The 24,989-nt window shown below is 45.2% G+C and overlaps 1 long non-coding RNA gene across 1 annotated transcript; it reads left to right on the top strand.

The window, feature by feature from the left end:
- Positions 1-228: 228 nt before the first annotated feature.
- Positions 229-2,762, top strand: LOC141567793 (uncharacterized). The gene is made up of 3 exons (XR_012490633.1): positions 229-357; positions 2,071-2,317; positions 2,710-2,762. It is a non-coding gene; the product is annotated as an uncharacterized LOC141567793 (long non-coding RNA).
- Positions 2,763-24,989: the final 22,227 nt, after the last annotated feature.

The following is a 24,989-nucleotide window of genomic DNA, read 5'->3' as shown; positions in this document are numbered from 1 at the left end:
TAGGAAGCTGATAACTTTTGCTAGAGCTGTTTCAATGGAGTGAAGGGATTGGAAGCCAGATTGCAGTGGGCTGACAAGTGAGTGGGAGACAGCAAGTGTAGACAACTCTCTTCAGACACGTGGCCATCTAGCTAGTGGGAGGTAAGGGTGGGGGGTTCTTTAAAGAGGGTGGGCGAGTGAGCATCTGTGGTTGATGTCAGGTCCCAGGAGAGTGAGAGAGGATGAAGACGGAGGGCCAGGTCACTGATGGAATGGGTCCTGAGAGTGAGAGGTGATGGGATCTGGAATGGTGTGGGAAGGGACAAGCCCTGGCCTGGAGGAAGGCTCGTTCACGGGAGTAGAGGACCAGACAGAGAGGTACACAGCTCTCTAGTTCCAGCATGAACTTGTCCTTGAGGTACAGGCTAGGAGTTAGGTGGGATCTTAAAATCCCCCTAGTTTATTTCCTCATGACATTCATCGTAAGGGTGAAATGCATTCATGGCAATGTCAATGAATAAAAAGGGACTTCAGCCTCATCACTGGACAAGAAACAGCATAAGCTATTTTGGCCCCAAGCAGTTTAGGGAAGTAGGAAGGAAGAGGGTGAGCAGGAGAGACTTGGGAACCAGAGCAGACACAGCTTGGTGACTGATGCTTGGAGGGAGAGTGGGGGGCGGTGGTGGTGAGAACATGCCAGGTGGGGACAATGCGTTCACCTGCGAGGAGGACGAGGAGGAGGGTGGTATTTTTAACCGTGAAAAAGAGCAGGGGAGAGCAGGGTTTTGAGGAGGAAGAGAATTAGTTCCTGTTTTTGCTTTGTGTTGTGAAGGCAGTGTGGGTGGCGGGTAAGAGTCTGTGGCTTTCCTGGGCTGGGGAGGAGGGGGTGGTAGGCTTGAGGGTGGTGGGAAGGGGGAGACAGAGGGACCTGCACAGTTGGCGAGTGGGGGAGTGGACACCTAACAAGCCAAACACCTTTGCTACCTTCCCACAGTCTTGCTTTATAGCCGTTTCTCGAATGCAGGGTTGCTCATCCTTGGTCCTCTCAACATATTAGACCGGATAATTCTTTGTTGTGGGGACCTCCGGTGCTTTGTAGGATGTTTAATAGCATCCTGGCCTCTGCCCACTGTATACCAGTAGCAATCCCCCAGCTGTGACAACCAAAATGTCCCTACACATTGCAAAATGTCCCCTGGGGGGCAAAATCAGCCCCAGTTGAGATCCGCTGCCCTACAACCTTTTCCTCACATCACTTTAATATTGTTGCTTAAAAGGTACGACTCTTTTTTTAGGAGACGCACCTATTTGCAGTTGCAGAGTCAGATGGCCTGTGTTCACATCCCGGTCAGTCTGCTGGTTTTATAGTTGTTTTTTTTCTCTGTAAAATGAGGCTTTGGAGAGGATAAAAAGAATTAATCCATGTGAAGTACTCGACTCAGTATGGAGCACCTAGTCAGCACCCAATCGTCACTTACTATAGTTAGTAATATTCATGGGGTTCTGTGGGCCCAGGTGAAATCCAGCAAGCATTTGGAATTTGGGGCCTGGAGACATGGAGGTCACAAATGCGTCACAGACAACAGGCTGTGGACATCTACGACCTGGCCAGTGGAGAGGGTAGCTAGAAAGAAGGGAGGTTTAAATGAAGGAGGGGGAATTCGGCAGCAAGGTAGGATGGAAGGAGAAAGGGCCTTTCATAAAGAGAGGGCCACATGAGCAAATGCACAGCCCACACACCCTTGTCATCCATCAGTGTCCGGGGAACAAGGGTGTGATGGCTGGAAGGCAAGACACGGGGGGCCCACGACAGGGAATGTTCAGAAGTGCCAGGTCGAGCCACACTGGAGCCCACGGCAAAAGGGAAATCAAGTCAGACCGACCCTGTCCTTATTTAAAACTGTGATATGTTTTCATCTTGGAATTTTGACATTAATTTTTCTTTTTTAAAGGTATTGCACTTAAATCTTTTTTGCTTTTTATTTATTTATTTATTTATTTTTATTTATTTATTTATTTTTTTTTTACCTTGGTTACTGAATTTGTTGGCACCTGCTTGGATGGACTGAACACAATGTCCAACTCTTCCAGCCTCTGTGACCTTGTTGCTTACAATCCACATTCCGGCCTGCGTCACTCCCCTGTCCCTTAGCCAGGAGAAGGCAAGGATCCTAATTTCAGTCCCACAGGACAAGCGCCAATCGGGAAGAGGTAATTCCACAGGAAACCGAATGCTTTTAGGAAGAGGAAATGGATACTAGGCACCAAAACCAAACAAATGTCTACTACGAGAGGTTCCTCATCAGGCCACCTGGAGACACTTGGTGCAGAGAAGAAGGTGTGGAGGGAGAGTGGGGAGAGGAGGGAAGGGAAGAAAGGGAGGTGCGGTCTGCACACCCCAACACTCACTGCAGTTGGTAGCCTGGGTTTGAATTCTGGCTTGCTTACTAACAGTGTGACTTTTGCCTAGTAACTGAAAAGTGTTAAGCCTCAATTTTCTGGCTATAAAATAGGGATAATAAAAGTACACATATGATAAAGCTGTAAGGATTAAATGAATTAAGCCACAGAAAAGTGCTTGACCATAATAAATATTCACTTTTTTCTTTTCATTGTAGTAGCAGCATTTTTTATTATTATTTTTCAAGCTACAGAATCATGGAGGCGAGAGAGATGGCCTAGGGACACGAAGCTTAGAGGATTTGGGTTTGTTTGTGTTTGTTTTTCCAGTTGGGAGAGCAAGAGAAGGCCAGTGAGGAGAAGCAGACGGAAGTATGCGGTGGTAAGCCGTGACTCCCTGCCTGAGTTGTGAATAGCTGTTCAATGTTCTCAAGTTGAACTTGCCAAGTCACAGAAAAGTGAATGACCGGAGCAGGGGGCACATGCCTGGCCAGCAAGGGCAGGGACAGAATCCAGCTTTCCTAACGCTCAGGGAGGTGTTCCTCCCTGAAAACCTGGCCACCGTACTATACCTAGTCATTGTCAATCCTGGAGCCACCGTACTTGAGCCCAGGTCACAAGAATGTGAGATGTGAGGAGGTCGTTTCCATCGCAGTGTTAATGAAACCCTCTCTTTGCAAAGGCTGAACCTGCCAGGGTCCTGTAAGAAGCACACGCAATGGCATTTCCTCCGGAGATGCTGAGCATCAGTGAAAATGCTTTCCGTCCTTACGTTATTAATTTTAAAAGCTTCATTTACAGCTATAATGGAGCTTTGTGATAAAAGGGTCAGACGAGTGAGTCATTGCAATAATCTCTAAAGGAAGAAAGGCCCTTTTCCCTTTTGTGTGAAATTAATAAGGGCTTTACCCTCTCCTCCACCCGGGAACCTCAGGCAACCCAGAGCAAGCCTTCCTGGACCTTTTGGGGTAGGGTCGGCCCCTCACCTATGTTTCCATAGCATCCGGGGATGAATGCTGCTGGAGTGTTTACTGCAGTGCACTGCCTCTCTCCCCTGCAGACCCTGAAGGCCGGGCCTCTCTTATTCACCTCCACATACCCAGCACCTAGTAGGGTGCCACTGCACACTGTGCGCTCAACCCATGTCTCATGGAGGAATGTTTGCACTCTATGGGACATCACTCATAAGCTATGTGAGAAAACCCACGCACTTCCTGCGTAAGCCGAATTGGGCAAGAAGGATTTCAGAGCAGGCTTCTCAAGTTGGTACCTTGCTTGTCCAGGGTGCGTGCTAATAACAGTAACAATGATAATAACCAATAAAGAGCTAAAATGCATTGAGTGCTTACTCTATGCCTGACACTGTTCTAATGATTCTAATGGCACTTTCCAGTAATTATCTCATTTAATTTCAAAATCAACTTAGGAGGTAAGATTATTAATAACGTACATTTTACAGATGAAGAAACTGAGGCTCAGAAAAGTTGCACACAGAGGTTCTGTCTTTGGAGCGATTCACCATTAGCCACGTGCCCTCTGGCTGCAAACTGAGCTCCGGGGATCAAAATAGGGCAAGGAGTGTGCAGACTCCCAATCTACGGAGCTTATGGTGTATCTGAGCCATAGATTTATTCTGTAAAATAAAAGTGCCTCTAGTTGGCGCCGACCGTTTCAGAGAAAGCCGAAAATCCTCCCTTGGTAGTCTTGTAAATAGTCCTTAATTGAACTCAGCCTTAGTGTCACGACCACCAAATTCTGCAATTAACCAACAAGTCTGGAGATTACTTGCTAGGTTGCAGTGACAGATATTTACATATCCATGTTTTAAATCTTGGCAAGACTTTCAGCCTATAAATTGCTTATCTAGCTGATGGTAGCTGCTAGAAACTGCCTGGGGCCATTTCAGGGAAATGAGAAAGCAAGAGGATTTCCCCAAAGCCAGTGGTTGCCACCCCAGAATAATATCACTCACAATGAAGAACTAACATTGGTACAGTCCTTTAGAAACTACAAAACACATTGTCATACAGCAGCTTAGTTTTTAATTCCCATGGCAGTGGGAGGAGAGGACTGGTGTGAGGGTTATTATTTTAAAGAACCTCCAATGGCTTGTTTCCTCCAGGGTTATAACATAGTCTTTCATTCAACCAATCTTTGGTAAGTTCCTACTATGTGCTAGGAACTGTACTGGGTGCTGGAATGTAATGGTGGACAAAACAGACACTGTTCCTGGACTCATGAAGCTTATAGTCTAGTCAGGGAGAAAGACGATAATCAAATAATATACACAGATGAATGTAAAATTATACTACTACCATGCTACCAGAAAGCTGAAAAGTGCAATGTGAGCCCAAAACAGAGGGATTTACTCTAATCACCATCAGGGAAAACTTTTCTGAGCTAGGATGAATAAGAGTTAATTAGATTAAAAAAGGGGGGAAAGTTTTTTAACCAGAGGGAACAGCACGCACAAACTCCCTAGGGCCAAAGAGAATGTATCAGCTAGCTTTTGCTGCATAATAAAGCACCTCAAAACTTAGTAGCTTAAACAACAACCATTTGGCCCTTAATTCTGTAGATCTGGCAATTTGGCTGGAATCAGCTGGGCACATTTCCTCTGACCTCATACCCTTGTGCTTATCTCCCAGGTGAGCCAAAATGGCTTATCTCTGTCTTATGTGCTTGCTCATCCTATAGCAGGTTTGTTGACATAGCAGTAGAGTTTTGAGAGGAACAACAGAGGAAGCAGCGAGACATTTTACAGCCTAGGCTCAACCTCATTTCTGCCACATTGTATTGGTCAAAGCATCCGCCAACACGACCAACAGACTATTGAATCTTAGAAATGGAAGGGATTTTCAGTGGAGTCTAGTCCAGGTAACAAACAGGCTAGTCCAGGTAACAAATAACCAACTGTTATTTGAATGAATGGAAGGAGGAACACACTGTGAATACCTGTCTTCAGCATCTCCAGTCCATGGGCTATTGTGCTAATGGTCTGGAACTACTTTCCTGACATTGGCTTCTGTCTGACTCCTTGCCCTTGCCCCCTCCACAGTGAGGTCAGAGGGGTTTAGCCACAATGCAAACCTGACCGCATGACCTTTATTGCTGCCCCAGAGCCTGCCAAGCCTTACGGTACGTCAAAATCACCAGGAGATGCTGTTTAAAACACAGACTCCTGCCCGCCACCCTAGATTCACCGAATCAGAATTTCTGGCCTTGGGAACTGGGACCAATCTTTTTTAAAAGCTGCCCCAAGGAGTTAGATGCGACTGATCCAGCTTTGGGAAACCACGGGCTACAAGGCATTTCAAACACACGTTTTTCCAAACAGGTTCTCTAGTCATTATCGACCTCATCAGCTCAGACACCTCCTCGTTAAGACACAGACCCACCCTCGTCTCTGCACCACGCTCAGAACCTACGTCTCCCTTCACTCTGTACCCGCTATGTCCTGCACAGACTTTTTATCATATTATTATTATTCAAAAGCTGTTATTAAAGTCTGTTTACATATCTGCCATGTTCACACTCCACTCCCCACCCCTTCCCCCACTCCTAAGTAACTGTGAGGTCCTCGGGAATTACAAGTCATCACATTAACTTCAGTGTCTATCAGAGAGCCCGGGGCAAAACTGAGCCAATTTGGGACCAGCAGATCCAATCCAAGTGATCCCAGTATCCATTGGTAGACAAATGGATAAAAAAAAACATGGCATATATATTATTCAGCCATAAAATGGAAGGCAATCCTGACACATGCCATAATGTGGATGAACCTTGAGGACATTACACTAAGTGAAATCAGCCAGCCACAAAAAGACAAATACTGTATGATTCCACTTCCAGGAGTATCTGGAGAAGTCAAATTGATAAGAGACAGAAAGTAGGATGGTGGTTGCCAGGGGCTCGGGGGAGTGAGGAATGGGGAGTTATTGTTTAATGGGGACAGAGTCTCAGCTGTACAAGGTAAAAAGAGTTCTGGAGATGGATGGTGGTAATGGTTGCACAACAACGTGAGTGTACCCCATACCCCGGAAATGGAGACTTAAAAATGGTACAGTATAAGAAAATTAAAATGGTAAATTTTATGTCATGTGTATTTTACCACCACTGAAAAAAAATTTAAAAATGGAACCAGTGAAAGTATGGACGGTCACCAGGCATTTGTTGAAAACCTCTAGGATCCGAGCGTTTCCTGACACAACGACTTCGCCAGGGGCCAGCTCATGGTCTCCATTATAACTTGGATTCTTTAAGATAATGGCTCCACATATATTTCATAAAGCCACTGATGGGTGACAGCCAGCTGAGGTTGGGCCAACGCTGCTAGCTCCTCATCTATCTCTGCCTGGCTCCTGAGGCTTGGCCCCTGTCCCATTTCCTTCTCCATTCCGGCCTGTGGTCTTGGCACTGTTCTCCCTTGAACACTGGGTGTGGCTCTGCCCTAGTGGCTGTGTCCGCCCCAGACTTCCACATCTAATAGACCCTGCCCCAGACAGACCCACAGGACTCAGCTGCCCGCTCACTCCAGCCTCCTTGCAGGAAAGAATCAGATTAAAAGTTCTTTGTTAAATAGAGCCAAGACCTCTGTCCTTTTAACTTTCCTTCTTATGGTTAAAGTTCTACCTTCTGGAACAATACAGGGCCAAGCCCAGCCCCTTTTGCCATCTAGCAGCTCTTCAGACATTCAGACACAGTTCTGATAACCCTTCCCAAGTGTTCCCCAGATCTTCTTCAATTTCTCAGATAACAGATTTCTCGATCCTTCTCTCCACACAGTTGCCCTTGTCTGACTCCATGGCAGTCTATTAATGTCCTCTGAAAACATGGCTCTTAGAAGTAAATAAATTCTCCAGATGGCATCTGACCAGTTGCAGAGAAGAGCAGGGTTATTATTTCCATAATGGAGGCCCAAATTTGCTGAATCCTGAAATGAATCCAAATATCCATTATGTTTTTAAACTTAGCTATAAACCAAAGTCAGCCTGTTTAACCACATACTTCCTACGTCAGCCCAAAGTGCAATCAACAAATGGAGTTAGAACTTCAGATTGTCTGAAATACCTATGTGTGCTACTACATGTTGAGGGGCCACTGAGCTGTATCAATTGTTTTCATATCTTTTCGTTCATTTGAAACGTTAATTAATTTGCATCTGGAATGTTTCTAGTCGTCACTGCATTTATAGTGGAGTCTCAGATTTCACAGGCTGGTTGCCCTCACTGGCCAGATCTCACCTCCTTCTCTTCAGAATCTGACCCAGTTATTTCTGGGATCCCCAAGGGGGGTCTCGTGTAGGCTCTAAACAGGCCTCTCAGGTTTGTCCACTCCAGGCCCTCTGTGGCTGTCTTCTGCCCTTGAAACCCTCCCTCCCAGTACCTGGCCCTGCCACGGCTCCCAGTACCAGGTATCAAAACACAGAGCCCTGCCCAGACGAATGTCTGCGGCCCCCCAAAGCCGCAAGCTGAACATGCAGTTCTGTTCATGCCTTTATCTCACCAAGTCCCTCCTGCTGCAGGCCCCTTCTGCAGGGCCGGCCGCAAGGGGCGGCTTCAAGTGGTTCCTGTCCCTTCATTCTTCATCAGTCACCCCAAATCCAAACACAGGCTGTCAAGTATGAACAGAAGAAGCATCTTTAGAATTCTTTGCCATTTTTGATCTCTAAGACACAAACTAAGTCAGACCAGTGTGATCGCCATCCAAGCCCAGCTCTGAAACCCTAGAGATCATCTAACGTGCTTCCTGTGCCCCCAACCACCATTCTGTTCAGATGAGAAAGCTGAGACCCAATAGGGAAAAACTTACTTAAGCAGAGATATGGTGTTAAGCTATGAAAACCAGGAATAAATCCAGTCTCCTGAGATACCCCCCCAAAAAATTCCTAATAAAGTTAGGCAGCTTCATGAAATGTATCTGGACACTTCAAAATATTTTTTTTGACAAGCCATTAAGCCAGGAGCGGTTTGTATTAAACCTCAATAGTTCACCCAACCCACTGCTCTCCATTCACCCCAATCTTTTACTGTTCCTTTCCATTATATATGAACCAGATTTCAGTTAGGAAAATAAATCCAACAGATATTGGAGGAAAACATGAAGTCTTTTTTTTTTTTTAACTGTAAGTTGAACAAGGTTTTCCTTGAGGGCAAATGCTAAAAAAAGATTAGCAGGTGAATCTCATATTTTTTTTCAAATTGAGAGTCATGGTTCCTTTCCTACTGGATTTGCTATTTTCTCTGAATGTGGTCTCTTGGTCAGTCTTCTTGAACTCTGGCAAAATCAACTCCCATTTGTGCCTCACTTTACTCATGTGTAGAATGGGCTTCCATGGTACCTCTAATTGGAAAGTGGTACCCGGTAAGCCAGGTGACAGCATCATTCCATCCATCCATTCCTCCACTGGTTCATATATTCATCAAGGATTTATTGAACATCACCTAGGTTCACTCATTCAACAAATATTTACTGAGCACCAACTATGTGCCAGGCCCCCATCTTTCATGCTTAGACTATCTCAATGAACAGAAAATAAAATAAAATAAAATAAACAAAAGAGACAAAAATCCTATCCTTGTGGAGCTTACATCCTAGTAGGGAAAAATAAGCATAGAAAATTAGTGTCATAATAGATTGGAGGTGATGAGGTCCATGGAGCAGAAAAAAAAGAAAAACAGTAGAGCAGGGTAAGAGGAAATCAGGAAAACTGGGATGTTTGCATTAATGGTAGATTTTACAATCAATGGCATCTTAGGAACAAGGAATAGGTTATTAGCATCACACATGAAAACTCACTTGCAAAATGTTTTCATGTTGAAATGAAACAGAACAAAAAGGTGTGAATGGTGGGCATTGCACTCTGCCACTGGCCCCTTTCCTATCTCACCCACCCCCCTCCATGCCCCAGACCTTTCCTTCTTGCTTCCATCATTGAAGCTCCCTGGCTTGTGGACAGCCCCTCAGAGCCCTGGGCTCATTTTATGCTGTTTCCTGTCCTAGAAGCACATGTGTGGTGAGGTCTCATTGACTGAGTGTGACACCATCGATTCATCGTTACTGGACGTTTTGTTCAATTTCCTCCTTTACAGAGAGGGAAACTGAGGTCCAAATTTATTAATGAAAGGGCTTCATTACAATTATACAACACAAGATGGTGAGCAAGGACCAGGGAATATAGATGAGACAGGAGGGGCTTTGTTCAGCAGATTTGGGGCATCAGAGTGGAATGCTGCCCCCCACAAGCCCTGGATTTACTGGGAGGGACGTGGGGTTTCTTGCCACATACGGATGGGGACTTAGGCCGATTTTAGCTCATTTCAAAAGACATATGACCTCAGCTGACCATTGGGTTATGGTATATTATAGCTTGTATTCATTTTTGCTTAATTCTTTAAAATGTGATGTGATAAATACTATATATAAGTGTTTACATTTCTAGTTTTCTTTAAAAATTTTAGGATCACCTTTGAAATGTAAGTAATCATGAAATCTTTTGATAAGGAGGAAGAAACGCATAGTAAGGAAAGATATGTGTGTCTGTGTATGTGTTAAAGTCTCCCACAATGATAGCAGATTTGTCTATTTCTCATTTTAGTTCTGTCAATTTTCACTTTATATATATTTGAAGCTATGTTATTAGAAGCTTCTAAATTTAGAATTGTTATAGCTTCCTGGTGGATTTAATTTTTTTCATTATGAAACATCCCTTTTTTATCTCTTGGAAATGCTTCTTGACCTAAAATCTATATTTTCTGATTCTAGTAGAGATATGCCAGCTTTCTTTTGGTGACTTGTTTACATTAGATAACTTTTTCTATCTTGTTATTTTCCATTTCTCTGTCTCTTTAAAGTGTATCTCTTGAAAGTAGCATGTACATAGTTGTTGTTTTTTAAATCCAGCCTGACAACCTTTACATTTTAATTAGATTATTTAGTCCAGTTACATTTAATGTAATTATTGATATATTTGGTCTGTGTGGGTATGTGCTTAATTTATGATTTACCAAGATATGAGAACTGGCCCCTCATTATATTTTGAAACCCTGATCTTGACTTTGTTTTCCACTGATAGAAAACAGAGTTGATGCAGCCATATGCAACACAAATTTAGAGAAACATGAATGCATAACTGGCCATAGCCAAAAACTAGAAATAACCCAAATGTCCATAAAAAATGGAATGGACAAAACATTTTGGTAAAATCATACAACTGAGTACTTACACTGCAATTAAAGAAAAAATAGAACAACTGAACTATTACTGAAAGTAACCACAGAGAGAGAAAGAGAGAGAGAGAGAGAGAGAGAGAGAGCACAAAAGAGTAGATATTGTACGGTTCTACCTATATGAAGTTCAAAATCAGGCAAAACTAATCTATAGTAATAAAGGTCATAAAAGTGATTACCTTTTAGGGGGGATATGGATGGACTGGGAAGGGCATGAGGAAGTCTTCTAGGGTATTAGAAATATTCTATTTTTTGAACAGGATGGTGGGTGGCTACACAAGTGTGGATGTATTTGAGATGTACACGTCAGAACTGTGCCCTTAATGCTAAGTTGTACCTGAGTTAAAAAGAAAACAAAACCCTGTAGCCTGGGTTCTGTCCCGGGTTGGCAGTCCTGGGGGCTCTACTATAGTTAGTCTTTGGCTGTGACAAGCTCTTGCAGGCTCTCTTGGTCCCAACCTGTTGTTGGAGCCACGTTTATGAGCCTACCTGTTGATCCTTGAGTGGCCTTCTCTCCTGCCAATAAATTCTTTTTGCATCATGTTAGCCTGAGTCATGTTTGGTTGAGTTTCACACTTTTTGAGGACCGAAGCCCTTTCCCAGCACGTGACCTAGGTCTGGAAAGTAGGATCAAATAAAACAACAAATGTGATTGTATTTTGTCAATTGTAAAGAACCAAGTTACATGAAAGGCAATATTATTAATATAAAAAAGGCAAAGGAAATTGGTGTATGAAATGCTCAGTTAGTTTGAAACATTAAAATCATTTAAAACCATACTTTTACGAGGCTGCCTAATTGCAAAAGCTATAAACTCTGTTGGGACAACAGCCATAAAAAAAGCATGACATTTCAAAATGGAATATAAGTCAGGACTGACTAGCTCATGATGGTTATTGTAGCAGAATTGTTATTTTGGTTTAATGGGACACGTTAAAAATACAATTAGATCTTTAGACTCTGGCAGAACAAAAACACGTAATGAAATGAAGATAACAGGTATATGGGAGGATAATGTTACATAAGGAAATTATTTTGGTGAACTTTATTTGAAACAGAATGATTCATAATTGTATAATTAGATATTTCAATTTAAACATAAAATGGAAGAAATTACACAAGGAGCAAACAAAGCATCTTTCCCTGGTGCTTCTCATTGAAATATATTAATGAGACATTGACATTGGGTTGTTTTTGTTTTGTTTTGTTTTCCAGATAGCAATTTGTGATTAGTTGATGGCCTGGTGTGTGCAAATGTTTCCTCTTAGTTTGGAAATGCGGACGATCAGAGAGGCAGTTCTGTCTTTGCTCAGCCTTCCCTGAAGTCTAGGTCTCCTTGAGAACTCATGTCCCATTGCCTCTGCACCCTGGAGGTTCCTGAGTGGCCACGTCAGTAGTGCATTGTGAGAGCTGCTCATAGACTTGGTGGGATTTATGGGAAGGGCCTTTGCCTCCAGGGCCGACTGCATTCTGTGTCAGCTTGTCAGACTGATGTGTTGTCTCTGGAATCAGGCTGGCTTTCCTACCTCTTCCTCCTGCCGTCTTTGTTCAGCTGTTCCAGTCAGGATCAATCTTGGGCAGACACATCAGTCACCCAAAAGGTGGCCAATTCATTCATTGGAGAGGAAACAGTTTTACAGTTTGTACCTAAACTGTCTCATTTGAGACTCCCAACCAGACTAGAGCTAAATATTGTTTTCAGCCCAGTCCCCCAGTTTTTTCTTTCTTTTTCTTTTTCTTTTCTTTTTTCTTTTTTCTTTTTGCAAATGAGGAAACCATCGACAGATGATCATGTGTCCAAAAAAAGAAAAGAAAAGTTCTCATTATTGGTCTTTCTGATTAGATTATTCCATCTTCCCGCTTCCTGATGTTATGTTCCTGGAAAAACAACTTGGCCCTTCTTAAAAACGGACAAGATGCCCCTATTGCCGTAAGGTAAGAGCCAAACCTCCTAGTGTTCATGGTTAAAGTATTTCATAATCTAGTCCACACCAACTTGGCCAGGCAGACCTGGGGTAAAGGGGAGGAAACCATGGTTGATGGGGAGACCAACTGAGAAATGTTTGAAACGATCCAGGTACTTCATGAAGTCTCGCACTAGTAGGCGACAGTGGTCCCAATGTGGGTGCTAGGGTGGGCCCTAGTCCAGTGTCACTGGTGCCTTTATAAGAAGAGGAGTTTAGGACATGACACATACAGAGAAAGACCATATCAAGACATGGAGGAGACGGCCATCACCAGCCAAGGAAAGAGGCCTCAGACAAAACCACCCTGCCGACACCTTGATCTCAGACTCTCGGCTTCCAAAATGGTGTGGAAATAAATGTCTGTTGTTTAAGCCCCTCAGTTTGTGGTACTTTGCTATGGCAGCCCGAGAGAACTAATATATTAGTGTCTACCTCAAAGAGTTATGTGCTTCAAAAGAGGTAATATATGTGGGAAAATAGTCAGTCATTCATTCTGTCCACAAAAATGTGTTGAGTGCCTACTCTATGCCACTGACTGTATCTGACACAGACGCATATGTTGGTGAGTGTGATAATTATCAACAAGAGACAAGTTGGCGGGCGAATTTTCTCATACTTCTTTTTTCCCCCCAAAATGGCAACTGCCACATCTCCTCCTCAGCCTGATTCATTAGGGGGCATGGGGATGACACAGTTTCATGCATAATTATAGGTCTCTCTTCCCTCCGTTACCTCATAGCCTTGCTTCTCACTCCAGAGGCCATAAATCTCACTCCCCATGACATCATCTGGCTGGAGTAAAGTCCTCAAAGACCTTATCGAAAACCTGACGTGGAATAATCAATGACACTATTGCCAGCAAGGGCTCCATAGCACAAAAACTTGTTCCTTCCGGTTTCTAGTATGTGTCACCCATTAGGTTTCTTGACACTGAGCTTGATGCAGGGGCCAGACAGGGAGCTCCAAGGCCTTAGAGAAGGGACCCTTTAGGGCTCAGGGTTGGGAGTTTCCCTGGAAACCCATCATGTGCTTGGGCCATCTCACTCCAAGACAGATGCATTTAACCCCAGTAGAGAGAGAGAGACATTGCAACCTACCCTGATTAGTGGGAGTGGGGGTGGGTAACAACAACCTCTAGACTGATGTGTCTCCCCTAGATGACTCATCTGAATTCACTCTCTCTCCAATTTAACCAAATTGCATTCATTATCTCCTGGGCACTGGGCACAGCGCTGGCAGTGGAGGATGACAATGAACTAGACAGCCTTTGCCCTTGAGGAGCCCGCTGTCTCGTGGGGGAGACACACAGGAACACACAATGACGACGATGCCCCCTGACAAGGGTTACAAAAGAGGCAGACAGAAAGTGCTGTGGGGAAGGAGCTGAGACAAAATAATTCTGTTCAGGGGTATGTGTCATGCAGTGGCGTCTGTGAGTTGAGGCTACAAATATTTCCAAGACACCATTGATTGTAAGCTGTTCTCCTATCCAGCAATCGTTTTGGGGTAAAAATCAGAAGTATTGCCACACTGCATGGTCACACTGCTCATAAGATGCATTACAGGAACGTGAACATTGTGAGACTAACACTGTTTGAACCCCCTTTCTGCTAAACCTGGGATTTCCTACACCTGGGTGAGGACCCCAAAAGTCTGTGCTCAGCCTAGGGGTGGGCAGGACCAGCTTAGGGGCCCAGGATAGAGCTGAGAAGGCAGGAGGGAATCCACTGGCCAGACACCAAATTGTAACTAGCCAATGCTGGAGATATAAGAAGATGGAGCAAGCAATGATCCCAGCACTCCCTCCAAGAAGAATACAGTATATGAGTGTTAGAAGTATTTCGACAAGATGCTTATGGGGGAGAGCCTCCCAAAAGCTAATCGGGCTGCTAACTGCCCTCCAAGGAGGCTGAGACTGGGTCCGTTGTGGGGGCTCTCGTTTTGCAAAGTGGGACGTGCAAGTTGAAAGCCAAATCGCTGTGATAATGGGGGACAGGCTGGGGTAGCTTCCAGCAGGCCTTTTCGCCCACGACCGCTTTTCTTTAAATGCTGAATGAATACTTAAAGAATAGCTATCTGAAGGTGCACGAGATGCTTTGCCTGCCTGTGGCCCCACTTGTTTCTATCCAGCTCTGGCTGAAAAGCAGCATTTCAAAGGCAATAGCCTAGGCATGGATGAAGCGTCAACCCAGAGGCTGGACGTGAGGTGGAAACTGGGGCAGAAGCTATGAAGTGAAGAGCAGTCTGGTTCAGAATGGAGTGGGGTCCTAGGAGGCCCCGGAGATGTCCCCGGGCTTTGGAGCCTCCCGCAGGGGCTTCCCAGGGCACCAGTGACATGCAGGGGTGGGAAGGAGCTGTTCAGGGTGCTGAGGTTATTTAAAAATGTATCTTCCGGTATGGGAGCTTTGTGGCTTCTCAGTCACCAATGGGTAGCACCTTTTCTTTACCACCAACTCCTGTCTAAGTCACCACCTGTACCATGTGTGGGTGTGTTTGGGAGCGGAGCAATTGGGGGCAGGAAGTAGAGAAGGGAATAAACTATGGACCAGAAAGATCACTCTGGTTCCCAGCATCCTGGACCCTCCCCTGAGCGGCAATGGGGACCTTGGATGATGGAGAGTAGTTCACTCTTGTGGGCAGGAGCCCAGTAGTTTGAATCCCACAGGCCTCGGATTGAACTTTCACTCTGGCACTTATCCTGTGTGACCTTGGACAAGTTATTCAATCTCCCTGCAGTTTCAGTCGCCTTGTCTGTAAAATCTATCTTGCAGGACTGTTGAAAGAATTAAACGAGGTCATGCATTGTAGAGGGCATAGCATTGCACCTAGCACATAGCAAACGCTTAGTGAATAGTCGCTATGGTTGTTATAATTATATTCATATATTCATATTATGACTCAATTTTGGCCTTTTGGCTCAAACCAGCTCCTAAAATAACTGCACTGAGCAGTTAATGGGCCGAAGGGCTTCATCATGTATTTCCAAGCAAAACAATCTCTTCACTGAAATCTAAGGTAAAAAGCAAAGGCCCAGGATCCCCTATTTTCTTTCTTCTTTTTTTTCTAATATTGTAGTGAGGGATTTTTAAAAAAATATTTCATTGGGAAATATTGTGGGACAGTGTGTTTTTCTAGGGCCCATCAGCTCTAAGTCATTGTCCTTCAGTTTAGTTGTTGAGGGCGCAGCTCAGCTCCAAGTCCAGTTGCTGTTTTCAACCTTTAGTTGCAGGGGGCGCAGCCCACCATCCTATGCGGGAATTGAACCGGCAACCTTGTTGTTCAGAGCTCGGGCTGTAACCAACTGAGCCATTTGGTCACTCCCCCTATTTTCTTGCTGAAAGACATTGAGTAATTTACCTGACTTTTCTGAGTTCAGCTCCCTGTCTAACCAATGGAGATGGAGGCTGTCAGCCCTGGGATTTTTGCTTAAAAGAAAACAACCCACAACCCAGAGGGCTGGGAATATACAGTGTGACCCTGTTCCCAGGGAAAAAGAACATGTGATGAGTGTACCTTATCACATTGGATTTCCACCCATTCCTCCTGTCAAGGTCTGTTCCCTGTGCCTGTATCTGCTTTACAGTAGGTACTCTATGGATAGGTGTTAAATGGATAAATGAGTAGATTAGCTCATGCACCCAGTCGATACACACATGTGGTCCCTGGCATGGCCCCCCAGCTACCTGCTCATTCATGTTGAGTCCTTTTCCCTTCTTCCCAGGGAGGATTTTGCCAGCCTCTTCCCTAGACTTGGGGAACAGTATAAAAATGGGCGCATGCATACAGAGAGGCAGAATACCAAAGATATGGAGAAACAGGAGAAAGGATTGTTGCTTGAAGTGGAGAGGGAACAAAAAGCAGGCAGGAAAGCTAAGCTGACCTATGTACTGAAGAATGGGGAGAGAGAAGTGGGGTGGGGAGAAGGCAGAGGATGCAAAGGGAGAACCAGCTGCACAGGCCGACGTTAGACATTATGCTTGTGTGTGTGTGGTGGGGGGAAAGGGGACATGGGCTTGGCACGCAAAGGCTCCAGAACAATCCAGAATAGGAGAGAACTGGGGAGGAGAGGAAAGGAGTTTTTAAAGTTATACTTGTATATCGTACCCTATTTCATGTTCCTGAAGGTAGTTTGCAAAGAATGTGATTCCTTTTTCATTACATTGGTTGCTGGACTGTGGTTCTTTCAATTTATCTAGACCCAGAAACCCGCCATATGGGTCCCAGGATTTAGTAGCCTTAAACAAATAAAGAGCTACATGCCAGGAATTGGATGAAGAACCAGGGACACAGAAATAAATCATAAAACAGTCAGGCCCTTGAGGAACTCAAAACCTAGAGGGAGCACCAGATTTTACACACACACACACACACACACACACACACACACACACGCGCGCCCACCAAGGCTCCAATGCTATGGTGGAGAGTTGTACAAAGTGCAGTGGGGGAAATCAAGAAGGCTTCATAGAGGAGGTGCCATTTGAGCTGGGCCTGGAAGGGGACGTTTACCACAGGGGGAGGAGGTCTAACTCCCTGTGAAATTCACAGCCTAAAAAGAAATATAAATATGTATAGTGTATACATGTTACCGTTCAGATATAATATGGAATACGTTCTAATGAGCATATGAATAAGGTACCCTGGGAACACAGAGGAAGGAGGGGCTGAATCTGCCTCTGAGAGTCAGGGAAAATTCACAGGGGACGTGATCCTTAATCTGGGATCTGAAGGATGCATAGGAGTTTCCCAGGTAAAGACTGTGAGGAAAGGCATCAGAGTATAGGCAGAAGGCGCCAGTCCCTTGGTCCCGTGGATGGGCTGTGTGGCTCTCCTGAAGTTTATCTTGGTCTGGCCATGCCTAAGTAACTTGGTTCTCTGGTGTTTCAAGGGTAGATGAGAACAGCCCCGAGTTTGTCACAATGGGCCGCGTTCTCAGTGATGGCTACACCCAATTCCTTTCTGGTGACGAACAATGTCATGCAGTGAAGTTACCTTCCCAAGAAAGTAATCTCACCTGGGTTTGGCTCTGCATATCCAGCCAGATAAAGGATTTATTGTCATTCGAAGAATGAAAGCCCTGAAGTTTAGAGAAACTGCAGCTCTGAAACCCTAAAGCCTCTTCCAGTTGGTGGGGGTTTGGGGAGGGGGCTGTGAAAACGAGCTGCAGCTGTTACCTACACCTTCTGCCCGCTCTCACAAGGATGGGCTCATACATTTTTATGTTCCTCTGGTTTCAGGTGCCTACCTCCTGATTGTTCACGGAATTGTCACTATAAGAATCTAGAAGTGCCGGAGGTTGCCAGGCTGGGGGAACCACAGAAGGCCTCTCAGGTGAGATGTGATTTCAACTGGGCCCTGGAGCATGGGAGCCCTGGGACTCATGGGTCGGGGAGGGACAAGTGACTAAACTTGTCTCTGCAATCTGGTGAACTGTAAAATGGGCACCGTCCTATTTTATGGACTTTGTCTAAGGATTAAAAGAGATTAATACCCTCCTCCTACTCTATGTCACGGGGTAGGCAATACCTGCCCCATTTTATTTTATTTTATTTTATTTTATTTTATTTTATTTTATTTTATTTATTTTTTATTGGGGGAAAGGGAACAGGACTTTATTGGGGAACAGTGTGTACTTCCAGGACTTTTTTTTTTTTTCCAAGTCAAGTTGTCCTTTCAGTCTTAGTTGTGGAGGGCGCAGCTCAGCTCCAGGTCCAGCTGCCGTTGCTAGTTGCAGGGGGCACAGCCCACCATCCCTTGCGGGAGTCAAACCGGCAACCTTGTGGTTGAGAGGACTCATTCCAACCAACTGAGCCATCCGGGAGCTCAGCGGCAGCTCAGCTCAAGGTGCTGTGTTCAATCTTAGTTGCAGGGGGCGCTGCCCACCATCCTTGCGGGACTCGAGGAGTTGAACTGGCAACCTTGTGGTTGAGAGCCCACTGGAGCCACGTGGGAATCGAACCGGCAGCCTTCGGAGTTAGGAACACGGAGCTCTAACCGCCTGAGCCACCGGGCCGGCCCCCTGCCCCATTTTATAGTTGAGCAGACTGAGGCCTGGCACATAGTAGGCACTCAATAAACAGTAGTACTTGTAGTTACCATCATCATCATCATCCCAGGCACGTGGGCTGATAATACAAAGAGCATGGATGTGGAAGGTTCCCGACTGTCTTGTTCGCTGTTTCCCCAGCCCCTAGAACAACACCTGCACATGGAAAGCACTCAGTAAAGAATTGCTCAATTACTGAAATCCTACAAGCTTCTTAACCTCTTCATGTCTCAGTTTCCTCATCTGTATAATCGGATAATAATGGTACCCACTTCACTGAATTATGGAGAATAATAGAACAGTGCCTGCTCAGCGTGCAATAAATGCTCTCTGTTTGTATTACTCCTTGGCAGTGGCAAAGAGTGTGTAATTGGAAACCCTAATGTCTGCTGTTACATGTTCCATGGTTTGGGGGGTGTTTTTCCACCCGTATGTTCTTAGAGCACCCCTTCCTCTGAAGACCATGACCTCTTACCAGGAAGAAAGGGATCAGAACTTGGGAAGGCTAGTAGTCAGGGTGGAGCATGGGGAGTGTGTGTAATGGTTAGGGACACTTGCCATGCACATTGTGAATGCTGACTGTGAGGACTGCTGTGTGACCTTGGGCAAGTTACTTGACTTCTCTGGGCCTCAATCCTGCAGCTTCAAAATGAAGATTACTAAAGCATCCACCTTATAAGTACGGCATACAGTACTCATGAAATGGTAGTGAAAACAAAAAACAAAAAAAAGAAAAGCCCGGGTGGGGGCTGCAAATGACAGGATCCTGTGCTAAACTTACTTGAATGAATGGCTTTCCTACTGCAAGGTCCATCGGGGCCAGTAGTCACTGACAAAGCTAATTTAATTATACTATTGGCAAGGGCAGATGGCAGTGACCTGCAACTGTTGTTACACTGAATTTTTGGAGACATAGGTAAGAGGTTGTTGGACTCTTGCTAACCTCCTTCCAAGTTGCTTTCCAATTGGGTTTGTTTTCTGCCAAGATTTTTTTTTTTAACAGCACCTCCATAGAGAAGAGGCTGACAAGATCTCCTAACAAGCAACAAATTATCCTGCTTGCTTGCAAATCACACAGGGATGTGTTCAGACCTTGGATGTGTGACAACGATCCTACTGGCTTTGGCAGAGAAGGCCCTGCCTGGAGACAGGTGAGGCAGAATCACTAAGCACCTGAGTTCAGCAATGTAATGTAGCTAGTGTTTATTTGGCAACTCCGCACTGTGCTAAGTCAGCACTGAGGATGGACAGACTGGCTGAGACATGGTCCCTGCCCTCACAGAGCTCCCTGTTTAGCAGGGGAGAGGTACAGACACCACTCTGAGCCCTGCGGAACAGAACATGTACAGGACATTGGGGCAGGAATTCCCTGAGTGACCAGCGAGGTCCCGAAGGTAGGGGGGCTTCCTCCTTTTCCCGCAGGTTTCATAGCTCCCAAGAGCTCACCCTCACTGATCGGGGTGTTTCTTTTTTCTAAACGTTCAGACCTCATCCTCACTCCAACTTGTCTCCAAGAAATGCCAACCATGCCTTTGCCTTATTGTTTGGGTCTTTAAAGATACAGGCTCATTCATTCAGGGCACATTTGTTAGACCCATGATTTGGCAGGCATACGGCGAGGGACCAAGCGTAGGGAAGACCCCAGGAGACAGAGAGATGCTAGAGAAGGATACTGATCCAGGGAAACTGATGAGGACTTGAGCCCACTCTGCTCTCCTGGGCGGCAGTCGGCACCTTGACCCGTGTCCTATATCTTGTGTTCTACAAACCTTCAGTGAGCATCTACTGTGTGCCAGGCACTGTGCTAGGCATGAGGGCTATGGATATAACTAAGACTCAGTCCCTGCCTCTGGGACCTCAGAGTCTGGTCGGGGAGGCTGATAGACTCACACAACTCAATGTGACAATTTCTGTGATGAAGACAAGATAAAGATCGAATGAAGGCACAAAAGAGGGGCCGATCACTCAGGGAGGGCCTCACTCACAAGGGGTGGCTGGAGTTGGCCTCGCCGGTTAAGTATGAAGTCCACCTGGTGGAATCATGTGGGAGGCCATGGTATGCACAGAGCATCCCCAGGGGAAGAAGCCTTGAGCGCAAATGGCCAAATGGCCCCATCAAACAAGACGGCAAGTTTGGGAAACTGTACTGTGGTCTGGCAGATCATGCCCGTGGGGGTCAGGGAAGAGTGGGAACTGAGACTTCAGAGGACAGTGGGTGCCAGAGGGAGCTGTGTTTCTCCTGGTGAAGCAAAAACATTCTCCCAATCCATCCACTGCTAGGTAACTAGTGGTAAGATCTCCATATACCAGGAAAGCACTATGGAACACTGGCAAAATGCAGACCAGCTAAACGCAACCTCAAGGCTGTGGAAACCCACAAGACGGGAAACAAAGTCACTGTCCTTAAAGCGTCTTAAACTCAAGTTCCAATCAACACCGAAAAAGTCCCTCTCTGCATTGCTTTCTCATAGAGACCCTGTGACATCTGTCATTTTCCCATTCCCCTAATATGATTGTTGCATTTAATTTTCACCTTCTCTGCATTTAATCACCCTCCTTTGGGGAGAGCTGGTGCAAAACTACCCAGATGCAGCCATCCAATTATGCTGAATGTGGGGAGAAAATTATCATCAGAACAACCTGCCAGCCGAGCCCTGTGTTTACTTAATTCTATTGCCCAGCAATATTCATCTTTGGAAATCATATTTGCATAAATGCATAGTAATTTTGAATGGAGTGACAAGCTTGGTATGTACAGACACGGAATTCCCAATTATCCTTCGGTGTCCATGACAACAGTGAACACTGCTCACTCGGCTTTGATAGGGCATGGGCTGTGTGTGTACAGGCGCTTTGCTAAGGACTGGGAGGAGGCAGGAGATAGAGATGAATCGGACATGGGACCAGATGACGGAGCCAAGGTCACGGCAGGAGAAAAACACCCATAAATCCCTGCCCAGGCTATTCACAGGGGGACGGTGCTAAGGACCAAGAGAGACAGAGATTGTGGCTTTGCCTTTCATGGGAGGGCGATTCATTCCAGCTCAGAGAATTGGCGAAGGCTTTGTGGACAGTTCCACCTAAACCGAGCTTCTCAGTCATTTACTCAGCAAATACATGCCTGTTAGGGGAATATGAATTCTGCCAGATGCTAGAGACACACAGGTAACACTGAATAAGGCAGAAAAGGGTGCCCTCATGGAGTTTATGCTCTAGGAGTGGGGAGGGGGACAGATAAAAAAACAAACGCAACCAGTAATGAACAGGAAATTTTGGCTAAAATAAGCGCCATGAAGAAAATGCACCAGGTTGACGCTACCCATCATGCCTAGCGCAGAGGGGGCTACTTTAGATCTGTGATCAGGACAGGTCTGAAGGTTAAGAAAGAGTCAAGCTTGCAAGGCTTTGGAGGACTGGAGTTTGAGGTAGAGGGAGTGGTGAGTGCAAAGGCCCTGAGGGAGAAATGACTGTGTGTGGCTGGAGAGAAGAGAAGGCAGAGTGGAAGGAGATGTGGTTGGTGAGGCAGGTGGGGCCACAGCACACAGGGGTCCATGGACACAGGAAGGAGTCTGGATTATACCGCAAGTGCAAAAGGAGGCCACGTGAGGGTGAGCCAGGGGGTGGGTGAGTTTGTCGTATGAAGATGAAAAGGGGGCTCATTACAGGCAGAGGGACAAGTGGTCCCATTTGGGAGCATGCAAAGACGCCATTTTAGAGAAACATATTGGGAGCCATACCAGGGCCAGATCAAGAAGAACTTTGAATGACTATTGTTTGGCCTTTGGCCCTGAGAGACATAACCAGAAAGGAATTCATTCTTTAGATTCTGGAGATCCTGTCTCTGTTGCAAACAGCCATCTGCAAGTCATTTCATCTCTGTAAGCATGTCATCTACAGAAATGCTCGGCATCCCCAGGGCTTTTGAGATATGCAGTGGATTTACGTCAACAGCCCCGAGGTCACGGGGCAGTGTGAGCCCTGGGCATGTAATTCCTGCCTGCCTCACAGACACCATCAGGGCACACACACATGCACACACACACGCACACATTCACACATAGTGAAAAAATACACTTTTTTGTGAGTATACTTAAAACCACTGACTTGTCCACTTGAAATAAGTGAATTGGATGGCATATGAATTGCATCTCAATAAATAAACTGTTTTTAAAAATATCTGGTTGGTTCCCAGGCCTCGGTCTTAACCAGGATGACCCAGAAGGAGAAAGGGACTCCAGACAGGGACTTAAAAATACCCATCTGTGATTCCCTTAAGTGTTATGATATGTCAAAACTGTCTTCCTTGCCCATAACCTCCATAGAGACTTAAAAAGCCAGATACATACTTGCTTTCCCCACTACCTTTATAGATAATAATGGCCATAAGACCCAGTTCTGACCATTAATATGTAAGAAAATATCTGCTGGGAAGAGACTTCTGGGAAAGAATAAATAAGACAGTCCTTTCCTGCTGCCTTGTCCCCTAGCCTCTCCCTTACCCCCACTTTGAGCCTTAGTGCCCGATGAGAACATGGTGACGGGAGCTTTGGCAGCCATTCTGCCACCATGAGGTGGCAAGCTTAAGAATGAACAATGAGCTTAGTAGAGTGGAAGGATGAAAATAATCCTGATCTTTGGTGATGTCAACTGCTAAACCATCCCTGGACTTTCTATCTCTAGAATTTTTCAGTAAGCAGTAGATGTGCTCATATTATAGTCACTCTAAGTTTTTCTCTTACTTGCAGCTGAACACATCGTAATGGGTATAATGTTCTAGGGGTCCTGAGTATTCCAACCAGCCCTGGAAAGGGTCAAGGATACATGTATGGACCATTCAGTTGATCACATTCTCTACACTGCAAACTTCTCCCTTCAAAGTTCCATCAGTTTCCTTGCTGGGAAGTGAGTGGATCTTGGTTCATTCCTGCTAATCACGTTGCTTTCCTCGGTTCCTCTCAGACACAAGCCCTTTATTTTTCCCTTCCACACTCTGCCTTGTGGAGTGGGGGTTGTGTTTTCTTCGTGACAGCATATAAGGTTGACTTCTAAACAGAAACCAGTATGTGAATGGTTTAAAGAAGAGATGTGCTCCTCTCAGGTGTAAGCAGTTCAAGGCCAATGTGGCAACTCTACAGTACTGAGATGCAGGCTCCTCCTCTCTCGTGGCTGTGTCACCTCCAGGGTACTGCTTGTCTGCGGCATCCATTATGGCTTGCAGCCATGTTCACATTCAGCAGTGGAATGGCAGAAGAGATGGAGGAAGAAGGGCCATGCCCCTCCCTTTAAAGTCATAACCTAGAGATTGCACACATCACTTCCTGTACCATTGGCCATTCTGCTTCCTATTGGCCAGAACTTGGTCACATGGCCACAGCTAGCTGATAGGATGCTGGGAAATGTAGTCTTACTGTGGAAGTCAGGAAGAATGGTATTGGGCAATTGTGCCAGTCTTGATCGTTGCCTAGACCTCAGAGCAGTTGCTTACAGTCTGAGAGACAAGTTGTATCATGGATGCAGCTTTGACCTGGCATTTTGGTGGCAATACAATGTGGTGATTAAGGCCATAAGCTTTGGACCTAGATGGATCTGGGTTCAAATCTGAGCTCCAGTGATGAAAACATTCTAAATTTAATTGTGGTGATAGTTGCACAATTCTGTGAATGTATTAAAAACCATGAAAGCACACATTTGAATGGGTGAATTAGATGGTGTTTGAATTACATCTCAATAAAGCCGTCACCAGAAATACCAGCTGTGATTTTTCTTAGTTGTCACCTTGCTAAGTCTCTCTGCATTTTGGCGTTGCCCTCTCTAAAATGAGGGACCTAAGAACTACCTTATAGGATTGCTGTAAATGGATTATGCATGTTCAAGTTAAAATGAATGGCTCATATGAAGTTTTCAGCAGAGTGCATGATACATGGTAATAAAGTTATTTTGTATTTACTGGTACCAGTTCTGCTGCTTGCTAGCTTTTGGGACTTTGGGACGCTTCCTAATATTCTCTGGGTCTCAATGCTCCCATCTATAAAATGAGGTATCACTATGTCCCCATGTATATGTCACAGGAATACTATTTAGGCTCAGATAATGAAATAGATGTGAAAACTCTTCCTTAACTGTGATAATAAAAAAGAGATGCTCCGAGAATCTCCATCAATATTAAGAAAGCCGACTCTGCAGTTCAAATCCTAGATCCACTGCTTACCAACTGTGATACCTTGGGGAAATTTTTAAACCTCTTTGTGCCTCAGTTTCCCTATGTTTAAAATGAGTAATATGGGTGCCTCGTAAGATTATTGTGAGGAGTCCATGGGTGAGTACGTGCAAAGCACTAGTAATATAAATTAGAATAGAGTAAGAACTAAA

This window comes from Rhinolophus sinicus, linkage group LG12 (assembly GCF_036562045.2).
Source record: "Rhinolophus sinicus isolate RSC01 linkage group LG12, ASM3656204v1, whole genome shotgun sequence".
NCBI lineage: Eukaryota > Metazoa > Chordata > Mammalia > Chiroptera > Rhinolophidae > Rhinolophus > Rhinolophus sinicus.
This window is presented reverse-complemented; position numbering and strand designations above follow the sequence as displayed.